The sequence below is a fragment of the Sus scrofa genome, chromosome 2 (genome assembly GCF_000003025.6).
Source record: "Sus scrofa isolate TJ Tabasco breed Duroc chromosome 2, Sscrofa11.1, whole genome shotgun sequence".
NCBI lineage: Eukaryota > Metazoa > Chordata > Mammalia > Artiodactyla > Suidae > Sus > Sus scrofa.
This window is the reverse complement of record NC_010444.4, coordinates 26,923,101-26,948,303: the sequence shown is the minus strand read 5'-3', so window position 1 is coordinate 26,948,303 and position 25,203 is coordinate 26,923,101. Positions and strand designations below refer to the sequence as shown.

The 25,203-nt window shown below is 44.6% G+C and overlaps 1 long non-coding RNA gene across 6 annotated transcripts; it reads left to right on the top strand.

Moving 5' to 3' along the window:
• LOC106509384 lies at positions 1,987–21,734 on the top strand. Of its 6 annotated transcripts, none has more exons than XR_002341523.1 (7): positions 1,987–2,100; positions 4,960–5,089; positions 6,736–6,814; positions 18,578–18,766; positions 19,313–19,398; positions 19,482–19,599; positions 20,902–21,734. It is a non-coding gene; the product is annotated as an uncharacterized LOC106509384 (long non-coding RNA). The 6 variants fall into 6 exon arrangements; XR_002341522.1 differs by having other exon boundaries at positions 19,309–19,398; XR_002341521.1 differs by adding an exon at positions 9,404–9,448 and having other exon boundaries at positions 18,578–19,398.

Below are 25,203 nucleotides of genomic sequence, written 5' to 3'. Positions count from 1 at the left end.
AAATTAAAAACATTTGCATTTCAAACTACATCATAACAAAGTGAAACTACAACCCACAGAATGGGAGATAATATTTGCAAACTATCTGATATGGGGTTTGTATCTAGAATATAGAAAGAATTCTTATAACTCAGTGATATAAAGAAAAATAATCCAATTTAAAAATGGGCGAAGAACATGAATAGACATTTCTCCAGAGAAGACATACAGATGGCCAACAGGCACATGAAAAAAATGTTCTACATCACTAATTGTTAGAGAAATGCAAATCAAAACCACAATGACATGCCACTTCAAGTCCATTAGGATAGCTAGTGTTAAAAAATAAAAATAATAAAAAGTTAAAAAACAGAAACAAGAATGTTTGTTAGCAGGGCCTCGGAGGAGGAAGTTTCAGTCTGGGAGAATAAAAAATTTCCGGAGATGGACAATGAGGATAGTTAAACAATAATGTGAATGTACCTAATGCCACTGAACTGTAATAGTTAAAATGGTAACTTTTATGTATAAGTTACCAGAATAAAGAAAAATTTTAAAGGTGGGGGTGGGAGCAGGAAGTGGGAAAGCAAAGTATTTATTTATTTATTTATTTATTTATTTATTTTGCTTTTTATGGCCACACCCGTGGCATATGGAGATTCCCAGGCTAGGGGTCAAATCGGAGCCACAGCTGCTGGCCTACACCAGAGCCACAGCAACACCAGATCTGAGCCTCGTCTGTGACCTACACCACAGCTCACGGCAATGCCGGATCCCTAACCCACTGAGCAAAGCCAGGGATTGAACCTGCAACCTCATGGTTCCTAGTTGGATTCATTTCCGCTGTACCATGATGGGAACTCCCCAAGTATTTAAATAGACACTTTCCCATCGAAGATATATAAATGACCAATAAATTCATGGAAAGATGCTCAACATCATTGGTCCATAGGGAAAGGCAAGTCAAACCACCTATGAACTTGAGATACAAGTTCATACCCACCAGGATGCCCATACTCAAAAAAATAGATGATAACAAGCGTGGCAAGAATGTGGAGAAATTGGCACCCTCATACATTGCTGGTGGGATTATAAAATGGTGCAGCCACTTTGGAAAATAGTTTGGCAGCCCCTCAAAAATATTCAACATGGGTCGTCATATGACCCCTCAATCTAATCCTAAGTATACACCCAAGAAAAGTGAAAACATATGTCCACACAAAAGCTGTCCACAAATGTTCATAGCAGTAGTATTCATAATAGCCTCAAAGTAGAAAGAACTCAAGTTGTCTCTCAGCTGATGTATGGATAAACACAATGTGTGTACATGGGATATAATATTAGACTGCCATGTGAAGGAGTGAAATACTGAAACATGCTGCAACATGGGTGAACCTTGAAAACTATGCTAAGCAAAAGAAGTCAGAAGCAAAAGATCCCATAGTATTTCATTTCATTAATACAAAATATCCAGAATAGAAAAGTCCATAAAAACAGAAAAAGTAGTTTAGTGATTGCCAGATTGAAGAGGGAATGGGGAATGATGGCTAATAGGTATGGGTTTCTTTGGGGGTTGATTTAAACGCTCTAAAATGAGATAGTGATATGTATATGCATACATATATTTATGCATGTATATATGGATCATTTTTTTGTATACATGAAACAACATTATGAATCAACTATACTTGCATAAAAATAATTAAAGAGTGATGGTTGCACAACTGTGAATATACTGAAAGCCCCAGAATTGTACACTTGAAATGGATGAATCTTATATGACTTATATCTCAGTAGAGTTGTTATGAAAAACAATAACAACAAAAAAGATCACCTTGGCTGCTCTACAGAGAAAGGATTCTTGAAGGAGGAAAGTGGAAGCATGTGATCAATTAAGAAGCTACTGCAGCCATCAAGGCAACAGGTGACAGCAATTCCCATGGGAGGCAAGGCAGGGTGGGGGTGGTACAGGGGCGGGGTAAAGGAAAGAGGGAACTATGGGTTTCCGTTTGGGTAAACAGGTTGTAGGGTGGTGCCATTTACCATCCTCTGTCAGAGGGAGAATCGAGTTTGGGACCAAATGGGAAAATCTGCACGGAATCATGATCCCAGCCCAGAGAGGTAGGTACTGTTATCCCCTTTTATTATAAAATAAATGAGGCTCAAAGAAGTTAGAATACCTTAAATAAATACCTAATTAGTTCTGTGATTAATGTCAGCCTGAATCTGACACCCACGCTCTTTAATGCATACTATGAGAAATTTTAAAAAGAGGAAGAGAGAGAAATTATGGGGCAATATGAGAAGAGTAAAGAGGGAAGGGTCAGGCATCCCACATGGAGCATTTTTGCCACCTGGTTTTGGCCTAATACTTTGTATGCACTCACTAAGAACCAGAGAAGCCAAAAAATATCACCCTCAGCTCCCAGTCAGTAGCAAGGGGCTGTTAATTCTCAAATTTGCTCACAACTCTCTCCGGTCACATTGCTGGAATTGCCTTAGTCCAGTGACCCCTATCTCTTACAGGAGGTATTGCAACACTCTCCTGACTTCTCCCTACTTCTGGTCCCACCCACCTCACCATTCCTGCTCCAGCAATTCCTGTTGGAGAATGCGCGCACACACACACACAAGCACCCACACCAATCCCTCCTAATCCCTTTTCCATAACTAGGGTGCTCTTTCTAGAATACAAACCTGTTCATTGCACCACCTTCTTCAAAACCCTTCAAAGATTCCCCATCGGCTCAGGATCAGTTTAAGCTCCCGAACACAACTTAGAAGGCAAGGCCCTTCACAATCCTCCCTTCAAACCTCTCCAGCCTCTTCCTCACTCTTCCTTCCCATGTCACACACCCTCTACCCTGTGAGCCAGCCCCACTAAACCATTTTTAGTCCCTTAAGTGCACTGTGCTCTCACTGACCTCAGGCCTTTGCACGTATTCTTCCCTCTGTCCAGAACAGCTGTCACTGCCACCTTTTTGTATAACTAACTCCTATACATTCTATAGGCTCCCCTCACCCTCCAGCTCAGGTCACCTCCCCTTAAAGGTATCCTCATCACAGTCTGCAGAGCCCCCATCTCTGCAGGATTGAGGGGTGGTCAGCTGATCAATCACCTGGGGTAGCAATCTACAGGGGGAATAAAAATCATAGAAAATGTAACAAGATCAGAAAATTTCTCTCCTAGAATTTTCTCAAATCGTACACTATGTCGTTGGAAAGAATAAACCTCTTGGGGTAGGGGGAACACACACAAAGGACTTGCTTGAGAAATGTTAGATGAGTTTTGTTTTTTTTTTTCACTTTTCTAGGGCCACACCCACAGCCACAGCAATGCCAGTTCCTAGCCTTGTCTGTGACCTATACCACAGCTCACAGCAATGCCAGATCCTTAACACACTGAGCGAGGCCAGGGATCGAAACCCGCATCCTCATGGATACCAGTCAGGTCTGTAACCCCTGAGCCACAATGGGAACTCTGAGAAATGCTAGATGAACCTTTAAGGGGGCTTGTCTGTTTAACTTTGAAGTGTTTGTTTGGCCTAGTGGGGACTGCAAATTTGGGGCAGAGTGGAATTGCTCAGGACTTTGGGTATAAGGCTCAGAGTTAGCACTAGCAGGCCTCCTTTCTCTGCCCGTCCCTCCAGACTGAGTCCCAACATCTGTGTCTAGTTACACTGGACAACTCTGGGGAGGAGAGGGACGACCATCACAAAACCCCTAATGAGTGAGCCGTAATCCTGCCTCACAAAGTCCCCAGCCTCTTCTCTAATGAAATCTGAATAAAGATTTAGAGCACATTGACTTGAGGGAGTGTCTAATGATTAGCCTGTCCAGCTGCTCAGGTATTTCAGTCCAGACATGCACATCAGAGCATCCATCACATACCAGTGATTTATCTCTAGCTCTTGCTGGAAGGTATGTGCTGTGATAATCCTTACCATTTGAATGGTTAATATACACCAAGTATTAATTCATTTAATTGTCAAAATAATCCCTTAAGGCATGTGATATTTTACCCCCATTGTACAGCTGAGGAAACTAAAGCACAAAGAAGTCAAATCAGTAGAAGAGCTGGGTGGTGTGGCAGCGTTGCTCTATCTTATGCTTCCAGACTGGATGATACCCTCCCCCTTGGTGATGGGGGCGAGTCATCTTTTTTGCTAATGCATCCCCTGCAGTTGTGTATAGATTTAACACATAGAAAATTTTTTTTTGTCTTTTGTCTTTTTTTTAGGGCTGCACCCGTGGCATATGGAGGTTCCCAGTCTAGGGGGTCTAATCAGAGCTGTAGCCGCTGACCTACACCACGGTCACAGCAATGCCAGATCTGAGCTGCCTCTGCCACCCACACCTTGCTCCTTAACCCACTGAGCAAGGCCAGGGACCGAACCCACAACCTCATAGTTCCTAGTTGGATTCGTTTCTGCTGTGCCATAACAGGAACTACAAAGTATTTGTCTTTTTTTTTTTTTTCTTGTCTTTTTAGGGCCACAGCCCATGGCATATGGAGGTTCCCAGGCTAGGGGTCCAATCGAGCTGAGGCACCAGCCTACATTACAGCCACAGCAGTGTGGGATCTGAGCCGCATCTGCAACCCACACCACAGCCCACAGTAATGCCGGATCCTTAACCAACCGAGCAAGGCAAGAGATCAAACCCATGTCCTTGTGGATGCCAGTTGGGTTCCTTAACTGCTGAGCCATGACGGGAACAAAATTTTTAATAAATATTTAAAATATTTAATATTTCAATTAGTAGAAGACTGTTATTCATTTGTTCAACAAATATTAAATCTCTTCTACGTGCCCATCTCACAGCCACATGCCTCAGTAACACCCTTGTTCTGCCCTGAACTCAATGAAAGAACCCCTTCTCCCACATTCCTACTGGATAGCAGCCCTGCCTCTGGCTGAGGGGATGGGAAGGTCATGGCCCCAAAGGTAACTCCTTTTTTTTTTTTGGCTTGCTCCACAGCTCCCAGGCCAAGGTGCAATTGCAACCCACCCGGTCCTTTAACCCGATGAGCCAGGAGGGGATTGAACCTGTGTCCCAGCACTCCAGAGATGCCGCTGATCCTGTTGCACCATAGAGGAAACTCCAAAAGGTAACTCCTTTTATGTTTAGGCAACTCGGGGATTCTTTCTCGTTGAAGAAACGGGCCTCCCAAACCTTCCACCGGATGAGGCACAATCTTGTTGGACAGTCCCACTCGCGTGACAGCCTTTCACACATGTGAACGTAGTTTCATATCCCCCCAGGTCCTCATTTTTCTCATCTAGACTAAGCCCCCTGAGCTCCTTCCTTGGCTCAGGCTCTGATACCATCTCCATAGGAGATGTCTTTCCTTCATTCGCTCATTCATTCATCTAAACTTTACTAATGACTCCCTATGTAATGGTACATTGCCAGGCCCTAGGAATCCAGAAACAAAGGCATAGTTCCTCCCTTCAAAAATCAAAGGGTTGGCATTTCTGCCATGGTGCAATGGGTTAAGAATCCGACTGCAGGGGCTCTGGTTGCTGTGAAGGTGCAGGTACAAGCCCCTGCCTGGCACAGTGGGTTAAAGGATCTAGTGTTGCTGTCGCTGCAGCTGTGACGTAAGTTGCGGCTATGGCTGGGAGTCGGTCCCTGGCCTGGAACTTCCATATGATGTATGTGTGGCCATAAAAAAAGAGAGAGAGAGAGAGGGAGAGAGAGGGAAAAGAAACACAGGGTCCACCAGGGGAAGGAGGCATTTAAAGAAAAAATTGGCATATTCTGAGTGGCCAGCGCTATAACAAGGAGGCGCTGGACACCAGGCCCACTCAGTCCTATGACTGAATTTTTATTCTGGCCACTCTAGAGTGTTGAGTTGGTCCATGTTCTTACATAATGACCGCCAGAACTAGAAAAACTAAAGAGTAGAAAAACTAAAAAGGATACCTACACCACTCTGACATAAATGTTCTAAGAATGCGGTCCAGAACTGTGATTAATTTATTTAGCACATGGCTAACTAAAAAAAACAAAACAAAAAAACTATGGTATTAATTTCATGAAATGCTATTAGACTCATCCTATACAAATAAAATGAAAAAACAGGTAGATAGATGATTGATTGATTGATAAAAGATAGATAGATAAAGCATTTTATATTTATTCATCTTTGGTAAATACCTTCTTATTTTACTCTAGCAAATCACTCAGATACAGCCCCAGACTGTAGGAAGCAGGGTTAGATTTCCAGTTCTGCTGCTTCTAGCTGCAGGGCCTACCTCTTAGGTCTGTTCGGGGGATTCAAAGGAATAATGAATGGCATTATCTGGCATATCACCAGCCCCATAGTTGGTGCTCAATAAATACTAGTAATATTTATGCTCACTGGTTTGTCAAAAATTTTTTCAACTTTGTGTCTGACACCCGGTGTATAAGGCTGCCCTCAGCTTCATGCCAACTGCAAACCTGACAATATTTACTGATTTTCATTTTTCTTTTTTTTCTTTTTAGGGCCACATCCCAAGGCACATGGAAGTTCCCAGGCCAGGGCTCAGATCGGAGCTATAGCTGCCAGCCTATGCCACAGCCACAGAATCCAAGCCACATCTGTGACCTACACCACAGCTTGAGGCAAGGCCAGTCCCTTAACCCACTGAGCAAGGCCAGGGATCAAACCCGCATCCTCATAGATACTAATCCTGTTTCCTGGTTTTCAATAATCCCTCCACTCCCGACTCCATTCCTCAGGCGCATCTCTTTCCTCTCAATTTCCAGCTTTTCTTGGCCCAAGCGGCAGGCTCTCAGAAGCTTGACAAACCAGCATCGCCATCTGGAGGACAGCATGAGAATCTGGGTAAGAAAACAATTTTGTGGCTCCAGATAAACTAACTCAGCTGTTTCGTGCTGGCGCTAACGAGGCCAGGCTCACAGGTTCATCCCCAAAGGGGCCAATTAGCTTTGCACCGAGAGACACTTTGGAGCACAGCCCCAGCCCCTGACCTTGGCCCCCGGTTCACACGTGTGTGACTGTTGGCTAGAAAGTGGATTCATCACTCCGATCCCATTTTGTATAATTTCTTAAAAACCCGATTGTTAAGGCTGTGTGGAAACAATGAAGATGAATAAGACTTGTTCCCTGTTCTTAAGGAGTCTTGAGCTGCAGCTCTGTTTCCTTGGAAGATTTCTGAGACATGGATAGGAATTAGGAGAATAAATGGCTCTGCAGCGTTAAATTAGTTTGGGAAACACTGATCTAATCAAACTCAAGCAGGCTCTTTACAGAAGGGCTCATTAGAGCCCTTAACATGCTAATATGCACTGTTAATCTTCCAAGAAGAAAATAGAAGGTGCAGTGTCTCCCAGATTTTGACCGCCCGAGGCATTCCCTCCTCTTTTTAAAAAAGAATAGTAACGAAGCTGCTGTCCCTGAGTAGGGCTGCTTCCACTGGAACATCTATTTTAAGAAGCAACTCATCCATGGGGAAAAGTTTAGAGTCTATTGCTAGGTTTTTTTTTTTAAAAAAAAAAGACTAGGAGTTCCCTTCCTGGCTCAGCTGTTAACAAACCCGACTAGGATCCATGTGGACGCAGGTTCGATCCCTGGCCTCTCTTAGTAGGTTAAGGATCTGGTGTTGCCATGAGCTGTGGTGTAGGTCACGGAGGCGGCTAGGATCCCGAGTTTGCTGTGGCTATGGCTCTAGCCACCAGCTGTAGCTCCAATTTGACCCCTAGCCTGGGAACCTCCAAATGCCGTGGGTGTGGCCCAAAAATAGCACACACACACACAAAAGACTATAGAACAGTATCCCATTTTGGAAAGATAAAACAAAGATGTCCATACACTTAGGAGGAACAAAAAACAAAAAGACAGGGAGTTCCCTTCGTGGCTCAGTGGTTAACGAATCCGACTGGGAACCATGAGGTTGAGGTTTTGATCCCTGGCCTTGCTCAGTGGGTTAAGGATCTGGTGTTGCTGTGACCTATGGTGTAGGTTACAGACGTGGCTCGGATCCCGTGTTGCTGTGGCTCTGGTGTAGGCCGGTGGCTACAGCTCCAATTCGACCCCTAGCCTGGGAACCTCCCTATGCCCTAGGTACGGCCCTAGAAAAGGCAGAAAAAAAAAAAAAAAAAAAAGCCATGAACCAAAATGTTAGTTTTTGTGATCTTTTTGTTGGAGGAGTGGTTGTCTTTCTGTGTTCTATGTTTTCCAAGGTTTTTAAATTTTTTTTAATTTTTAATTTAAATTTTAAGTAAAAACCACAAAGCCCAAATTCTTGGATGATATACCATCTTCATGAGGCTCCTACTATAGAATACTGGTAAGAGCTAACATTTACTGAAGGCTAAGTGCCTGGCTCATGGATTATCTAGATTATCTCATTTAAACTTCACATATAAATCATATGAGATGAGATAAACTTCACATATAAATCATATGAGATGAGATACAATTCTGCCTCAATTTAAAGAGGGAAAATGAGAAAAACAGGAGTGCCCATCGTGGCTCAGCAAGTTAACGACCCAACATCGTATCCATGAGGATGCGGGTTCCATCCCTGGCCTCTCTGGGTGGGTTGAGGATCCTGAGCTGCCTCCAGCTGTGGTGTAGGTCAAAGACGGTTGCTCGGATCCCACGCTGCTGTGGCTGTGGTGTAGGCTGGCGGCTGCAACACTGATTCAGTCCCTAGCCTGGGAACCTCCATATGCCACAGGTGCAGCCCTAAAAAGAAAGGGGGGGAAGAAAAGAAAATGAGAAAAACAGAGAAATAAACCCTGTGGAACCAGAATTTGAACCCATTACATCCCTTATTTGCTGTCTGCCACGCTTCCTCCAAGACACACATACACACCACAAAAAAAGATGCTACTCCTCTGAGGAGAGAGACTATCAGAGGACAACAGTGAGAAGCTTTGCGACATGGCCCCAGCTGCCATGTATTAAATGCCCTCTGGTGCCAGGAATTATTCTAAGTACTTTGACATATGCAAACGTCTAAGCTGAACAACAGCTGGGCTCTACTAGCCCCTTAAGATCTGCCTTCTGCGGTGAAATTCAGGCCACCTCTCCCCTTTCTCTCTCTCCGTAGCCACTAGAAACTCCACAAATTGCTTATGAACCCCCCAAAAGCTATTTCCTGGGTAGAGAAACTCAGCCCTCTCCAGCTTCTCTAGCCCCATTCAGCTCCAGTTTTACTGCGGATTATCTGAACACCATTAATGTGCTGTTACACAGCAGACCAACTACCCAATCGGTCTGTCTCTCTGTCTGTCTGGCTCTCTCTTTGGAGAAAAGCATAAAGAAAAAATGTATTTCCTCACTGATATGAAGCCTCCCCCTTAAAAACCAGAAGTGTTTATGGTCAGTTTGGGGTTAAAATACTATTTTTATTTTCCATCACCTACATATAATTGAAGCAAGTCCTTTCATGAATGCCCTTTACAGATGAGGAAGCTGAGGTCGGGTGACTTGCCCCAGGCACCAAAGCAGGTAGGTGGCTGTGCCGCTCTTTGAACGAGGCCCGTCCAGCTCCACATGTCACCAAATTGAGAAGAGAGCAGGGACACTTGGGACTGCAAGACACAAAAACTCCCCTCAAGAGTTCCACCTTGGAGTTCCTGTCGTGGCTCAGTGTTTTACGAATCTGACTAGGAACCAAGAGGTTGTGGGTTCGGTCTTGCTCAGTGGGTTAAGAACCCGTCGTTGTCGTGAGCTGTGGTGTAGGTTACAGGTGTGGCTTGGATCTGGTGTTGCTGTGGCATAGGCCAGTGGCTACAGCTCCGATTAGACCCCTAGCCTGGAACCTCCATATGCCACTGGAGTGGCCCTAGAAAAGGCAAAAAGACAAAAAAGAAAAAAAAAAAAAGGAGTTACACCTCGTCAGCTGACCCCATTCCTTCAAGGCGAAAACAGACCGGTTAGAAGGGGCCTCAGCTGAAGAAAGCACACAATTCTTCATCCTCCGGTTGAGAAACCTGGTCCCAGTTAGAAATGATTTATTTAACAGCTCACCTCACTGACAGTAGCCCTCTGATAGAAAATCCCTCCTTTTTCTCCACTCCCTGCCTGACTTCTGCTTCTCCCCGCCTGATGTCTAGGAGCCAGGCAGCCACTCCCATTCCAAAACTACTCCATTATGCTTAATTTTTTTAATTATAGGAGATCGTCTCTTTTGCCCTCCTTGGATCTGGGGAGCAATAGTTACTGGACCCTTTTCCCCATTAGGTGGCATCTTCTACCCCAGCTGAGGTCTCAGGCTCCTGCCAAATGGCACAAACCATTTTTCTGTCCTTCCTCTGCCTTCCCGCTGAGCTCACAGCTGAGTTTTCCCACCAACTGGGCCTTAAAGGGCAAACAGGGCACAGGGCAGAAGGTATCGTAAAGCAGTTTTGGACAACAAGAGTTCTTCGTTCCATCTGTGAAATGCCACTGGCACCTTTGACCAAACGTTAATACTGCATGGCTTTGACATCCTACGATATAGCTGGAGTTTGAGAAATGGGGCTGAGGGTTGATTGGGGTCCAAAAAATAAATCTTTTCTATTGCCACGAAGCAGTTACAGTTGCACAACTGAAATACCAGCCCTTTGGAAAAGCTATCAAACCCACTCATGCAGTCGGGTAATACGATCGTTCAAAGCACTTCTTGGATGCCTGGTGTTCCAAGCACAGTGCAAAGCAAGCTAAGCGCACACAATCTATTATATGGGACATTTCCAAGGCTGGATATATGTTTCTGATGCTGGCAGTGAAACTGGCTCCAACAGATGCCCAAGAACCCCTCTCAGAGGCCAGCAGGGTGTATGATAATCATAACTAAGAGTTATTGGGCCCCTTCTATTTGCCAGGTCCATGCTCCACATCTCACATAATCTTTAGAGCAAGCTTTGAAGGAGGGGCCATTTTTAACCCCGATTTACAGATGACGAAACACAGGCTCCAAATCCGGACCAAGGTGACACAGCACGTAAATGATGGAGCAGAATTCAAATCCAAGACCCCCGATGCCATGGTTCACAAGCTTAATCGCTGCACCATACCTGTAAGATGCATGTAGATCGGCTCCAATGAGAGTCCTGGAGTTGGGTAGCTCTGTGTTCAAATTCTGGCTTTATTACTCAATTGGACCAGGTATACAACCTCTATAAACTTTAGTCACTTCATCTGCAAAACATGGAGACACTAATGCCTAGCTTGTCAGGAAATGAAGAAATACTTTTATAATCAATTGCACCCAAAGACCCACACGGATCCATCCCAGAACCAGAATCCTTTTCAAATGCACATCAGGGAGAAAGAGACGCTTCTGTTAATAATTATTGTTTTATTTAATTTGTGAAGCCTCTGTCCCATGGTAGGCATTCAGTAAGCTGTAGCTATTGTAATTCTTTTTTATATACTTTGAAGTTATTATGTTTTTGCTATTTCTTTGGGCCGCTCAGTGGCACATGGAGGTTCCCAGGCTAGGGGTCGAATCGGAGCTGTAGCCACCAGCCTACGCCAGAGCCACAGCAACACGGGATCCGAACCATGTCTGCAACCTACACCACAGCTCATGGCAACGCCGGATCCTTAACCCACTGAGCAAGGGCAGGGACCGAACCCACAACCTCATGGTTCCTAGTCAGATTCGTTAACCACTGCCCACGACGGAACTCCCTGAAGTTATTATCTTTAAATAACTCACCCAGTCCATCTATTTGAAATGCAACTTAATATGTCTCCACAAACTCTCCTATTTAAGAAAAAAAAACTACAAATTTGAGTTTCTCCTCATTTGTACTAAAACAGAATGAGGTGTGTAACAGAAGCTTCAAGCGATGTTTCTCAGAATTTGAGATTGATCTGCACATATTTGGAAATCTGAATACACAAATCCTGGGACAGAGGCACTCTTGGCAAAGAAATTAAGACGTGAGGCCCACCTAGCCACCTGGTTTAAGTACCAGGACAACCTCAGTGTTGGAGAGGAAAGACAGCTATTTGACACAGATTTTCCACTGGCTCAGTTCATGGGACTATTTGTCTGATGTGAACCAGCTGTTCCTACTCTTGACCTGAGACTTTCCCTGTATAAGACTCTTAGAGTTCCTGTTGTGGCTTAGCAGGTTAAGAATCCGATTAGTATCCTTGAGAAGACGGGTTCGGTCCCTGGCCTTGCTCAGTGGGTTAAGGATCTGGTGTTGCCACAAGCTGAGATATAGGTTGCAGATGTGGCTCAGATTCTGGTTGTTGTGGCTGTCGTGTAGGTCAGCAGCTGCAGCTCCACTTTGACCCCTAGCCTGGGAACCTCCATACGCCATGGGTGAAGCCCCCCCCACCCCCCCAAAAAGTCTCTTGTTTTACTCTAATTTATCCTTCACACAGCAGCCAGCGTGGTCTTTCTAAAGTGAAAATTAGATTGTGCTCACTCCCCTGCCCTGTTTAAAACTTTGAGTAGCTTCCAATTGCATTGATAAAATCCAAATTCTGGTTGTTCCCTGGTGGGGCTCAGCAGGATAAGGATCCAGCGTTGTCACTACAGTGGTCTGGCCTAGGAACTTCCTCAGGTGCGTCCAAAAAAAAAAAAAATCTGAACTCCGTGTTGTGACTTACAAGATGCGACACGATACTGTCCCTGCCTCCCTCTCTAGGCTCATCTAAGCTCATTACCTCCCCCTCTCCCTGCATTCACTGTGCTCTAGATACAGTAGCCTTCTGTCATTCCTGCCTTGGGGGACTGGCCCTCCCTGTCCTCCTGCCTGGGCCCCCACCTTAGCTGAGACAGCCTCCCAGGAGCTCTCCCCACACTGTCCTGTGCTGCATTCCTTGAGTGCCCTTCCCAGAATGGGAAGTTGGCTTCTTGGAATACAGGCTCCCAGTATTGGGAAGAGTCCTGGAGAATGCTAGGTCCCCGCTGTCCTCTGCACTCATCCGCCCTGGTTGCCAGTCCCGGCCCCGCACCCTGGATTTCAGCCCAGCTTGTGTTCTGACGCTCTGCCACCCATTTGGATCTCATTGTCTGGCTTTCCGACCTCAGCCTATAGGACTGCCTCCCCCCTTTGGATCTTTTTAGGGCCACAATCGCAGCTTATGGATGTTCCCAGCCTAGGGATAGAGTTGGAGCTACAGCTGCCAGCCTACACTACAACCACAGCAATGCCAGATCCAAGCGACCTCCACCACAACTCAGTACAATGCTGGATCCTTAACCCACTGAGCAAGGCCAGATATTGAACCAGCATCCTCATGGATGTGGGTTCGTTACCACTGAACCACAATGGGAACACTCATGGGACTCTTTTGACTCTTGGTTGGCAGATTCTCAGCATCTCTCGGAGCTTTGCCTGAGAAATACCTCTTTTGCCATCCTGAGTCCCAAGCCCGTCTCCCAGCGAAGCCTATTTCCTAGCACCTGTGGGAGCAGCAGTCTACACAGGCCCTGGGGATGGTAGAAAGGCCTCACCCGAAGGGGCCCACTTTGGCCATTGGACCTTGAAGTGGTTAAAGCAAAAACAGAAATTGAGACCACTCCAAAGAGGTGAGATCCCTTCTTTGTGGTTTCCTCCATGCTGGGCAGCCAGAACCATTGGGCTATGGAGAAATTTGGACTGGCAGGATGCAACGGAAGCTCCCCTGCCAGAGAAACTGTCCAGCCCTGGCACAGTGCTTCCATTTCTCCTGGAGTGGCCAACTGGGACAGACCATCACATATGGTATCACATGACGATTCCCTGCTACACACAGAAAGCAACAATAATAAAACCATGAGTACTTCTGTCACTTACTGGACTCCATAATCAATACCAGGTGTCAGGTACATTCTGTTCATGATGACAATTTTCACGATAAAATTACCATAGGTGATTATCCCCATTTAACAGATGAGACAATCAAGGCTCAGAGAGAGAGAAAATCCCCATTTAACAGATGAGACAATCAAGGCTCAGAGAGAGAGAAAATCATTTGCTCAAGGTCCTATAACCAAGAGTGGGAGAACCTGAATTTCTGACTCCAAAGCACATACTCCCAATCCTTACCTTTTAAATATTCAATTATGGGTCTCTTTACACCTACACACATACGCACACCTCCCACACACACACCAAATTGTATGCTCCTCCAGAGCTAGATTTATTTCTTGTTCATCATCCACATGGCACAGGAACTGATCCTTAGTGGATGGTCAGCACATTTTTGTAAGTGCATTCTTAATGCTATTGAATTAGTGTTATAATTTATATATGCTATAATTAATAGATTGATATCAATATTCATTGCCATAACACCAGGGTTGGTTTTCCTACTCCCTGTGATTGACCATTTGGACAATTTCCAATTTTTAGTTTTAATGCTCAGTACAGTAATTTGCTCTTACTGGAACATGGAATGGGCGTAAGAAGCAGCAGATGAATCTAATAAAGGAAAAATAACATTCTGCATCTTTCATGAGACCATTCAGGATGAATCCAATTAAGTAATATGCTAATTACATTAAATAGAGAAACAGTTCTGGGATCATGATAATAAAATTATCAGCCTTTTCTAGCAAACTTAAATACCACAATTTTCACTAGGAAAGCATTCCTTTTTTTGTTGTTTTTTTTTTTAGGAAAGCATTCGTGTTTAATGGATTGAAAAATACACTGTACCCTCTTATCTAGGCAAATCCAAAAAGCCTTTCAAAAATAAATATCAATCTATAAATGAAAGTGTCAAAATCCTATAATGTAGAGGAAAAAACATGTAGCTATCTTTTAGAAAATTGAATTTAGTTGATTGTGTACCAGACTGTTAAAAAATGGAGAGCGAGAGCACTTTATGTCTGGTTTTTTGGTTCAGATTTTTAAATTTGGTTTCCTGAGTGCTTTTAGTGACTGACTCTCAGGTGCCCTCTAGTGGAGGAGCTGAAGAACAGTTTGGTGCGGGAGGTGATATTTGTCATCCGTTTGCTATGCATTACATGCCTAAGAGTAACCACTGGTCACACTTCTAGTTCTACATGAAGGATATAGAAGTAACGATTTTTTTTTTTTTGTCTTTTTGCTATTTCTAGGGCCGCTCCCGCGCATATGGAGATTCCCAGGCTAGGGTCCAATCGGAGCTGTAGCCACCGGCCTACACCAGAGCCACAGCAACGCAGGATCCGTGCCTCGTCTGCAACCTACACCACAGCTCACAGCAACGCCAGATCGTTAACCCACTGAGCAAGGGCAGGGACCAAACCCGCAACCTCATGGTTCCCAGTCGGATTCGTTAACCACTGCGCCACGACGGGAACTCCACGATTTTTTTTTTAATATTTTATCCATTTATAGTCATTCCTAATGACAGAGTTTACTTTTTGTTTTATTAACATGAACAGGTCTTTGGTCTCAGTTTATTTAAATAACTACTACTGGAAGTTTATTTTTTCCCATCCTTTTTTGAAACATGAGTAAAAATTAATATGATGGCTTTAATCATCTCAAATAGATCATTAAATATATTTTTTCAAAGGACCCATAGGTAGGAGGTTAAAGTATCGATTTTCTCCCAAATGCAAAGAATTTACAAAGGAACACTATAACCCAGCCATAATTTGTGCTTTAAGGGGACCTCAAAATGACAGAGAGGTCAACAGTTTCCAAAACATGCTCTGTAAGATACTAGTTCCCTGATGTGTCAATGGGGGGAGGGGGCACTCCTAGTTGAGAGACACTTCAGAAGATTAACTCACTCCCTTGTCTTGTTTCTACACTCAGCTCCTAATTTTTTTTTTTTAATTTGCTTTTCTGTGCTACTTGTTCATGGGAAGAGAATACAGTGGGTAGCATGAGTCAAGTTTACAGCTCAGGTTATCCTTGTGAATTTAATTGTCGGCATTCATATTTCTGGAAATACATCAGCATGTGTTCCTACACACACCACACACACACACACACACATTTAATTAGTTAGTTGGTTGGTTTGCTAGCTATTTAGTGAATACAGTCAGTGGAAACGTACCAAACTCTTCACAATGCTTTATTTTCGGGCGAGGGGGCAGTGTGGAAGGGAATAGCAGAGGTTTCACTTTCAAAGATATACTTTCTCTAACATTGGAAATTTTTACAGTGTGCATGTTTAACTTTTATAGCCAGATACAGTGGGAAAATTAAAAAAAAAACTTTTATAGCCAGAAATATACATATATATGTATATGTGTTTGTATATATATATATACACACACACACATTATCATATTCAATCGTTGAACTTGAAAGATAAAAAATGTCCTGGAGCTCCTGTTGTGGCTCAGGGGTTAACGAATCTGACTAGGAACCATGAGGTTGCCCTTGATCGTGGGTTATAACGATCCGGCGTTGCCGTGAGCTGTGGTGTAGGTCACAGACGCGGCTTGGATCCCGAGTTGCTGTGGCTCTGGTGTAGGCCGGTGGCTATAGCTCCGATTCGACCCCTAGCCCGGGAACCTCCATATGCCGCGGGAGCAGCCCAAGAAATGGCATAAAGACCAAAAAAAAAAAAAAAAAAAAAAGTCCCCTAAGGCACCTCGCAAGCTCCCACATTCCTAGACTAATCAAATCTCTTCTAAAAGCAGCCCACCCACCTACACCTTGTTCCCCCAAAAATCCCATCCCTTGCATTTTGTCGGCTTTTTTTTTTTTTTTTTTTTTTTTAAGGGCTGCACCAGTGGCATATGGAGGTTCCCAGGCTAGGAGTTGAATCGGAGCTACAGCTGCTGGCCTCCACCATAGCCACCACAGCAACTCGGGATCCGAGCCGCATCTGTAACCTACACCACAGCTCACAGCAGTGCTGGATCCTTAACTCACTGAACTAAGGCCAGGAATCGAACCTGCATCCCCATGGATGCTAGTCAGGTTCATTTCCTCTGAGCAGCGACAGGAACTCCATCCATCCCTTGCATTTGCTTGTATCTGGAAGACAAGACCTGGTTGGATGCTCCGCCCTGTTCCTGGAGCTGATGCTTAGGGCGCCCCCTTGAGGCTTAGGACTCCACAGTGCTACCCAGGTCCGTTGTCTCAGAAGTTGCAACCCACAAAGGTGAACTGGTGTCAGAGCGGAAACCTGGACAGTTCCTTGAAACTGTCTTGTCACTGTTGGTGGTGTTTTTCCTCCTGGCAACCTTCAAGCTTTTTTAGGAATCATTTCTCTCACTGAAAAATATAAAGGTCATCCTCTCCAGACTCTAAACTTCTATTTGTTCTCTCTAAACTTCCCCCTTCCCCTTTTCTGGCCTTCTCTACGAGTGCATACACACACACACACACACACACTCCACTGATGTCCAGTACTGTAAGTATAACCCCTGAATTATAGCTTCCCTCTTAGGGTGTGACAAAACCAGGTTTCTGCATCAGCAAAATGAAAACCAGACCCCAAGTCAAGATGAACTCATCAGAATAAATACCATTCTGGGAGTACCCTGGTGGCCTAGTGGTTAAGGACTTGGCGTTGTCATTGCTATGGCTCAGGTTACTGCTCTGGCGAGGGTTCCATCCCTGGCCTGGGAACTTCCGCATGCTTCAGGCATGGCCAAAAAATACATAAATCAGTACTACCCACGTCTGGGAGCTGAGCAAATTCCCCTTGTGATACCCTCTCTGTCTCATTATCTGCCTTCATCAGAGTGAAACAATACCTAATTTTGAAGAGGTGATAATAAAATATTAATTTCTACTGAAAACATTTAGTCAAGGACTCAGCAGTCCACACCTTGGATGGGCTAACCCCAGGCTTTTCCCACATCACGTGTATTTCCTGGAATGGGCTGGGTACCACAGGCTGAAGACGCTGCAGGTACATGTGGCGCTTCATCCAGGAGTGTCAGTTCTCCTAGGTCTTAGGGAGAGAGAAATGTCCCTTTACGGTAAGATGAGTAGATACTTTAAGGAGTACGTTTAGGCTAAAATGCAAAAAGATAAAACCGAACTAAAACCATCCCTCTGATAAAGGGCCGCATCACTGAATCCCCCAGGGTGAGGCTTTGCAGGCTTTGGAGTACATTCCACCTGCGGGCAGGGCCGGAATGGCTGGCACAGGTGTGAGACCGGAATGGCTGGCACAGGTGTGAGACCTGTTAGGACCCCTTACACTTGCCTTGATGCCCTGCTGCCAAGGTTTTGATTTTTTTTCTACTCATTTTTAAACTTGTGCTTCGCATTTTCATTTTGCACTGGACCCCACAAATTATCCAGCCGGTCCTGCCTGAGGATCTTATTACGGTGGAGATTCTGGTTTAGTGTGTCTGGGGATCTGTGTTCTAACTCCCAGGTAATACTCAATATTGGTCCAAGACCACACGTTGAGTGGCAAGACCTGGCCTTTCACTCTCTTCCACAGTTTCTAATACTTCCTCTTCTTCGAAGGATACCAATTATATTGCACTAGGTCCCACCTGTAAGATCCCACTTTAATTGCCTCTTTTTAAAGGCTCAACCTCCAAGGAGTCACAATCTAAGTTACTAGGGCTTAGGATCTCAAAACATAAATTTGGGGTGGGGCGGAGTGGGGGACCCAATTCAGCCCATGACAAATACAGAAGATAAAACCAAACAGAAATAACATGGGATAGTGGGTCCATAGGCAGCCCGTTCTTGATTTCAGCATTCACTGCAATGCATCCTTTATTCTCAGGTGAATATTATCCATTGAAAATGATGCGCTCTTCCATGGAAGGCAAGCCGACAGTGTGTGTGAGGGGCTTTTGAATCTCTGCTCTGTCACTGACCATGGAGAACTCGGTTGCTTCATGTGGCTTTCTTTCCTGTAAGATGAGGATAACGGTGCCATCTGACTCGTAGGATCATCATGAAGATTAATGAGGTAACCTCCGATCTCATCTTTCTCTGCTGTCATTTGGTATAGATTACCCTTGAAGAGGACAAGTCTTTCTTACTTACCCGAAGTTCCAGGCCCCTGATGTTTAAGCGGAGTGTATTGGCCCCTTCTCACATACAGGGCTCTGGGAAGGTTGAGGGGTGAGTTTGCAGAGTGAGCCCAGGGACCTTCTGGGAGGGAAAAGGCTGGTCCCTTTCCCTATTCCCTGAGAGTAGGGTTTAGGGAGATACATGGACTTGTGAGCAATTCAGAAAAGGATTCAGAAGTAGGAAAAGCCAACAGGTCCAATGTGTTACTGAGTCCAAGCTTGTGCTGCTCGCTGCAGAACAAGGCATTAAATCCGCAGACACGTTGCTGGGGCAAGGAATAGTGACTTTATTCAGAAAGCCAGCAGACCGAGATGGTGGACTAGTGTCCCAAAGAACCATCTTGCCCTGGTTTGGATGTTAGTTTCTTGTATGGGACAGCAGGGGACATCAGGAGGTAAAGCAAAAAAGGCAATAAGTTGTAACTATTTTCTGTTCAAGCCAGACTCCGGAGGGGATGTGTTCATTTCTTCCCGCCTGCAGTCATTCATAGGTGGGCCTGATCGGGAGGTTTCCTGAGAGCCAACAAAGGTATTTTAGCTTAATGCTCAGACATGGGAGGCAGGGTTCCTGGAGAAGGGCCATTATGTATCCCTTTTGTGATTAACTTGCAGCAAAAGCAATAGAATACAAAACTTAAAGAAACAGATCCAGTATGGAGTCAGACTGTTCTTCCCTATTACAAACTGAATCCAGGGACTTACAGCCAGGCTTGGCAATAAACCCAGAAAGGTGAGTGTGAGATGGGGATTCTGGCTCCTTGAAGTGCTTGATGCTGTAATTGGTTCTGCCTGTCCCTCAAGGCCGGTGTATTGTAAGATGAATAACCCTAGAGGCTCAGTTCTTTTAGGAATGACAGGGGGCCTCTCAAATGAGCATCACCTGGAGGCATCTCCTTTCCTTGAAAAACTGCTAGTGAGAAACTGGGTTGGTGAGCTAAGGCCCTGCCTCTGCAGCATCTCACGCAAGGATTGGGCTGCAGGTCAGCTCTGCTGCTGTTATCTTGCAAAGTTACTGAGAATCTGGGTTCCTCCACCATCCCCGAGTAGCTTGGCCTCTGGTGGACATGGCTCCCCAGTGGAGACTAAAAGAGAACTGTGGATGGTTTGGCTGTGAGCCCCTCAGGGCCGTATGGTTCTTCCTGGAAGAATTCCCCCTCCCCTTTCCCTCTGCTGGAGATTCCACTCCAGCAACTGGGGTTATAGCAGGAGCAGAGAACTGGGACCTAATCCTGTGCTTTGGCCACTGCCCACCATGACCAGCTTCTACACATTCAGTGCCCTTATCTGCAGTCCACCCACGGAAATGGGATCAAACCATGTGAGCTTCTTGCTACAAGACACAGGTCATGGCTCCTGGATTCTAGATGCCTAAAGAAAAGGGGGGATGAATCAACCCCTGGGGAGAGGTTGACGGGACTTCTGCACTTCCACCTCTCACCAGCAGGTGGCGCCTCAAACAATGTAATCTGGGACCTGACCCAGAACATTGTACCCAGCAAAAGGGAACCCTCCAGCGCACAGCAAAGACCTTTGGGGGCGGGGGGAGGTACTTCTTATTATGGGAACGATAATTACTCACATGATCTCCCCACCACCACTGCCATTTTGTTTTTACAAAATGGAATGAAGAGAAGGAATTTCTTTCTATTCGCGGAAGAATGCAACTCCCGTCAGGAATATAATTTTTCTTTTCGTCTCATCTGTCTTTTTGTCGGGCCGCTTCCCGGCATATGGAGGTTCCCAGGCTAGGGGTCTAATCCGAGCTGTAGCCACCGGCCTATGCCAGAGCCACAGCAACGTGGGATCCGAGCCGTGTCTGTGACCCACACTACAGCTCAGATCCTTAACCCACTGAGCATGGCATGGCCAGGGATTGAACCTGCACCCTCATGGTTCCTAGTCAGATTCGTTAACAACGGGAACTCCAGGAGTATAATTTTACCTCGACCTTAAAGGATTGACTAGAAGGAATGGAAAGTCCTAAAGTTCCCTCCTCACCTCTCTCACCCATCCTTTCCCTTTCCTCCTCCAGCTTCCATTGCCTACTATCGCTATAACCACAGCAACCTGGCTGGCGGGGAAATATGGAAACTCCAACTCATTCTTCTAGATTCAGGTAAGTCTCCACCTTTTCTGTGAAGCCTTTGTCCATCCTCACTTCAGCTTTGGAGAGGACAACCTCACAGATATGCCGATATGTACACCCTGTGCACACCTGTGTTACCACACTCACTGCGTTGCTTCAGAACTCTGTGTACCCGTGTGTCTCTGTCCCAACCCCATGATCCCTTGAGCATATGTGCACCCCCGTGCTTGGGTTAGAGCCTGGCAACACAGGAGCTGCTCAGGCACTTCCACTCCTGAATGTCAGAAACTTAAGGGAGGAGGGGAGCAGACTGCCCTGGAGCGGCGTGAGAGTGGGTGGGAGACAGGTTGTCCCAGGAGTGGAGTGGAGCCTAAGTAGCCTCAGAGGACAGAAATCATGTCCTCACCCAGGAAAGCTGTGCCTGGCATGCAGGCTGTTCCAGGCAGGAAAGGGAGGTAAAAGGTGGCAGAAAGCAACGGGGCAACAGAGTGGAGGTGAATGGATGGAACAGGGAGGGAGATGTTGACTTTCAGATCAGTGCGCAGCCCTTGAAACTGGACTAGAGTTTCAAGGCTGAGATAGTGAGAAGGAGCTCAAGTCCTATGTTTAAATGGTAATGACTCTAGAGGAGATGCCTGAAGGACTGCAGTTTAGACAGAGAAAAACTCCTGTGCAGAATTCCTCCTTTGGGAGTTCCCATTGTGGCGCAGAGGAAATGAATCCAACTAGGAACCATGAGGTTGGGGGTTTGATCCCTGGCCTTGCTCAGTGGGTTAAGAATCTGGTGTTGCCATGAGCTGTGGTGCTGGCACAGATGCGGCTTGGATCTGGCATTGCTATGGCTGTGGTGTAGGCTGGCAGCTGCAGCTCTGATTAGACCCCCTAGCCTGGGAACCTCCATATGCTGCAGGTGGTGCCCTAAAAAGCCAAAAAAAAAAAAAAAAAATTTCCTCTGTTGACTCAGCGAGGTGGGAAAGGAATCAATCCAGAATAAATACCTTCTAATCACAGTTTCACCCTTTTAAACTGCTGAATTACAGGCATCATCTCACTTAAAAGCAATATGGAGTGATAGCCAAACAGACCTGGTTGCAAACAAATCCCACTTATTAGCTCTGTGAATTTACAGGAGTCACCTCAGGTCTCTGACCTTCCATATGTTCAGTTAATAAACCTTCCTCAAAGGACTGATTTTAAAAAATGTTTTAATAATATATGTAAAGTGTTTAGTCTGACACAGTAGATACTTCATATTAACTCCACACTTTTCTGCGCCAGCCAGGATTGTGTTGCTTTCTGAATCCACTGAAACTGCTCTAAATCGTATCGTGATTTGTGTTTTAAATGGGGCTTGAGTGCTCCGTTCGATTGCACAATCCAGAATCAGTCCAGATGTCCTCTTTCAGGGTCTGCAGAAGACGGCGTGGTTGCTTGCTAGCTTTTGAACTATATTCTTCTTCTGTCTCTCATCTGTTACCTGGGGGATGCAATCTGTGCCATTTTATTTTCCTGTTCTTTCACCTTTGAGTGATGAGGCAATAATCTTTGCTGCAGGAGCATTTACTCAGCCAAGCTATTTCACCAGCCTTTCACTCTCAAATATACTCTTTGTTCCCCCACTGAAAATTGGGCTGTCTTTCATGAACAGAGATGACACCGTGACACTCTTCACCGTCAATGGGCTTTGTTCGTTTTCTTACAATAACAATAGGTGGTGCTGAGCGATCCACAAACTGTTTCATTGGGATCTCAGCCTTATTAGTAAGAAGCATGATTGGAGGACTGAAGCAGGAGGCTGGAAATTTGTGCAATTACAATTCCAACCTTAGCCATAAAACTGTCCCGTATCAAAGGATGGATGGGTGGACATATACACTGAAATTTCAAGTTAGGCGTCTCGAGGATGGCTCTCTTTGTATGATAACCAGCTTCCATGGGGAAGGAGGGAGTGGTCTCCTCTATGTTATATCATTAATCTTCTTTCAGCACATCACCTGTCATTTGTCACTGCTCTATGATAATAATGAGATTCTGTAAACACCATGAAAAACACAAGGCGCATAAGCCATAGGTTTTCAATTTTAAGGCCAAACCAAGGGCAAAACACCCTTTTTATCTGGTTTACAGTTGAGAGATATTTGGAGATAACTCAATAGCACTCTTTGGGCCTTAAAGCTGGGCACAGAAAAATTAGCCACAGGGTAAAATGGTCAGCGTATCCCAGAGAATTCAAGTTTACAGATGTTTCGTTCCCAAATGAAGGTGCCTTCTAGATGGATTTTGCCACCTGTTAGATGTATGACCGTAGGCAATCACCTGACCTCCCTGAACTTCAGTTTTCTTGGCTATAAATTAGGAAAAATAATAATTGAAGAGAAAGAGGATAGTTTACCAAATAAATAAATAAATAAAAGTAGAACTGTGATACTAAACAACAAATAATTGGAAAATAGATAAGTGACTGTAATTAAAATATTTTAAGGTCCTGGAGTTCCCACTGTGGCTCAGCAGGTTAAGAACCTAACATAATGTCTGTGAGGATGCAGGTTTGATTCCTGGCCTTGCTCAGTGGTTTAAGGATCTGGCATCGCTGCAAGCTGCTGTGTAGGTCACAGACAAGGCTCAGATCTAGTGTTGCTGTGGCTGTGGTATAGGCCAGAAGCTGTAGCTCCAATTCAGCCCCTGGCCTGGGAACTTCCATATGCCACGGGTGTGACTATAAAATATATATATATATACATATATATGTATATATATAGAGAGAGAGAGCGATCCTTGTATTGTTTTGAAGAAAAGGCTATTGACTAATTTTCAACATTGTTAAAATAGGTACACCTTTTTTTTTTTTTTTGTCTTTGTCTTTGTTGTTGTTGTTATTGTTGCTATTTCTTGGGCCGCTCCCGCGGCATATGGAGGTTCCCAGGCTAGGGGTTGAATCGGAGCTGTAGCCACCGGCCTACGCCAGAGGCACAGCAACGCGGGATCCGAGCCGCGTCTGCAACCTACACCACAGCTCACGGCAACGCCGGATCGTTAACCCACTGAGCAAGGGCAGGGACCGAACCCGCAACCTCATGGTTCCTAGTCGGATTCGTTAACCACTGCGCCACGACGGGAACTCCATAAATAGGTACACCTTTTATTGAGTAATAAACTTAAAAAGGAAAATAGAATGCATAGCTTTCAAATGAGTAGAAAAGTGAGAGAATACAGAAAACTCAGTCAATTCAATGGAACTGGGTAAAATGAAAAAAACAGAGCATGGTAGGAAAAGCCAAAATAAGATAGTAGAAACACCCCAATATGCATCAATAATAGTAAAGGGAAAGGGATTAAATTTACCAGGTGAAAAGCAGAGATCCTCAGATAGATTTTAAAACTCTCTTCGCTGTTGGCAAGAGATACCATTTCAAAAGGATGAAAACCACCTAACTACATAAACCAAAACCATGTAAATCTCAGACAAAGCTAACTAAATCTGATGTGACAGAGAAATTTAAGAAAAAATATTAAAGCATCACTAGAAAGAGGGGGTCACCTATGGAATGATGAGTAATTTCCAGGCAGTTATAAGCATTTCGGAACTTGTGTGTACCTACGAAGATGCCCTGAAAACATTTATAGCAAAAATGGAAATTTTAATATACCACTTTTAGAATAGATAAAGCAGACAAAAGAAAATAAATGTGAACAAATTTAACCAAATGGCATATAGAACTCAGTGCTCAATAATTCAATATTATACCTGCTTTTCAAGCACACATGGAACATTTACAAAAACTAATCCTAAATTGGGTTATAGAAGGTTGCAAAAATACAAAATAATTTATGTCATTTAAACCACATTATCTGCCTAAAATGTAATGAAATTAGCAGTTCCCCTCGTGCAGTAGAAATGAATCCAACTAGGAATCATGAGGTTGCGGGTTTGATCCCTGGCCTCACTCAGTGGATTAAGGATCTGGCGTTGCCATGAGCTGTGGTGTAGTTGCAGACGTGGCTCGGATCTCCCGTTGCTGTGGCTGTGTTGTAGGCCGGCAACTACAGCTCCGATTGGACTCCTAGCCTGGGAACCTCTATATGCCATGTGTATCCCTAAAATAATAATAGTAGTAATAATAATAATAATAATGAAATTAAAAATACTTTAGTGAAAACATAACCAATCACCTCATCATACTGTGCTCTAACATAGTTAGAAAAATCTAAACACTTCTAAATACATTGATCAAATAATAAATTATTATA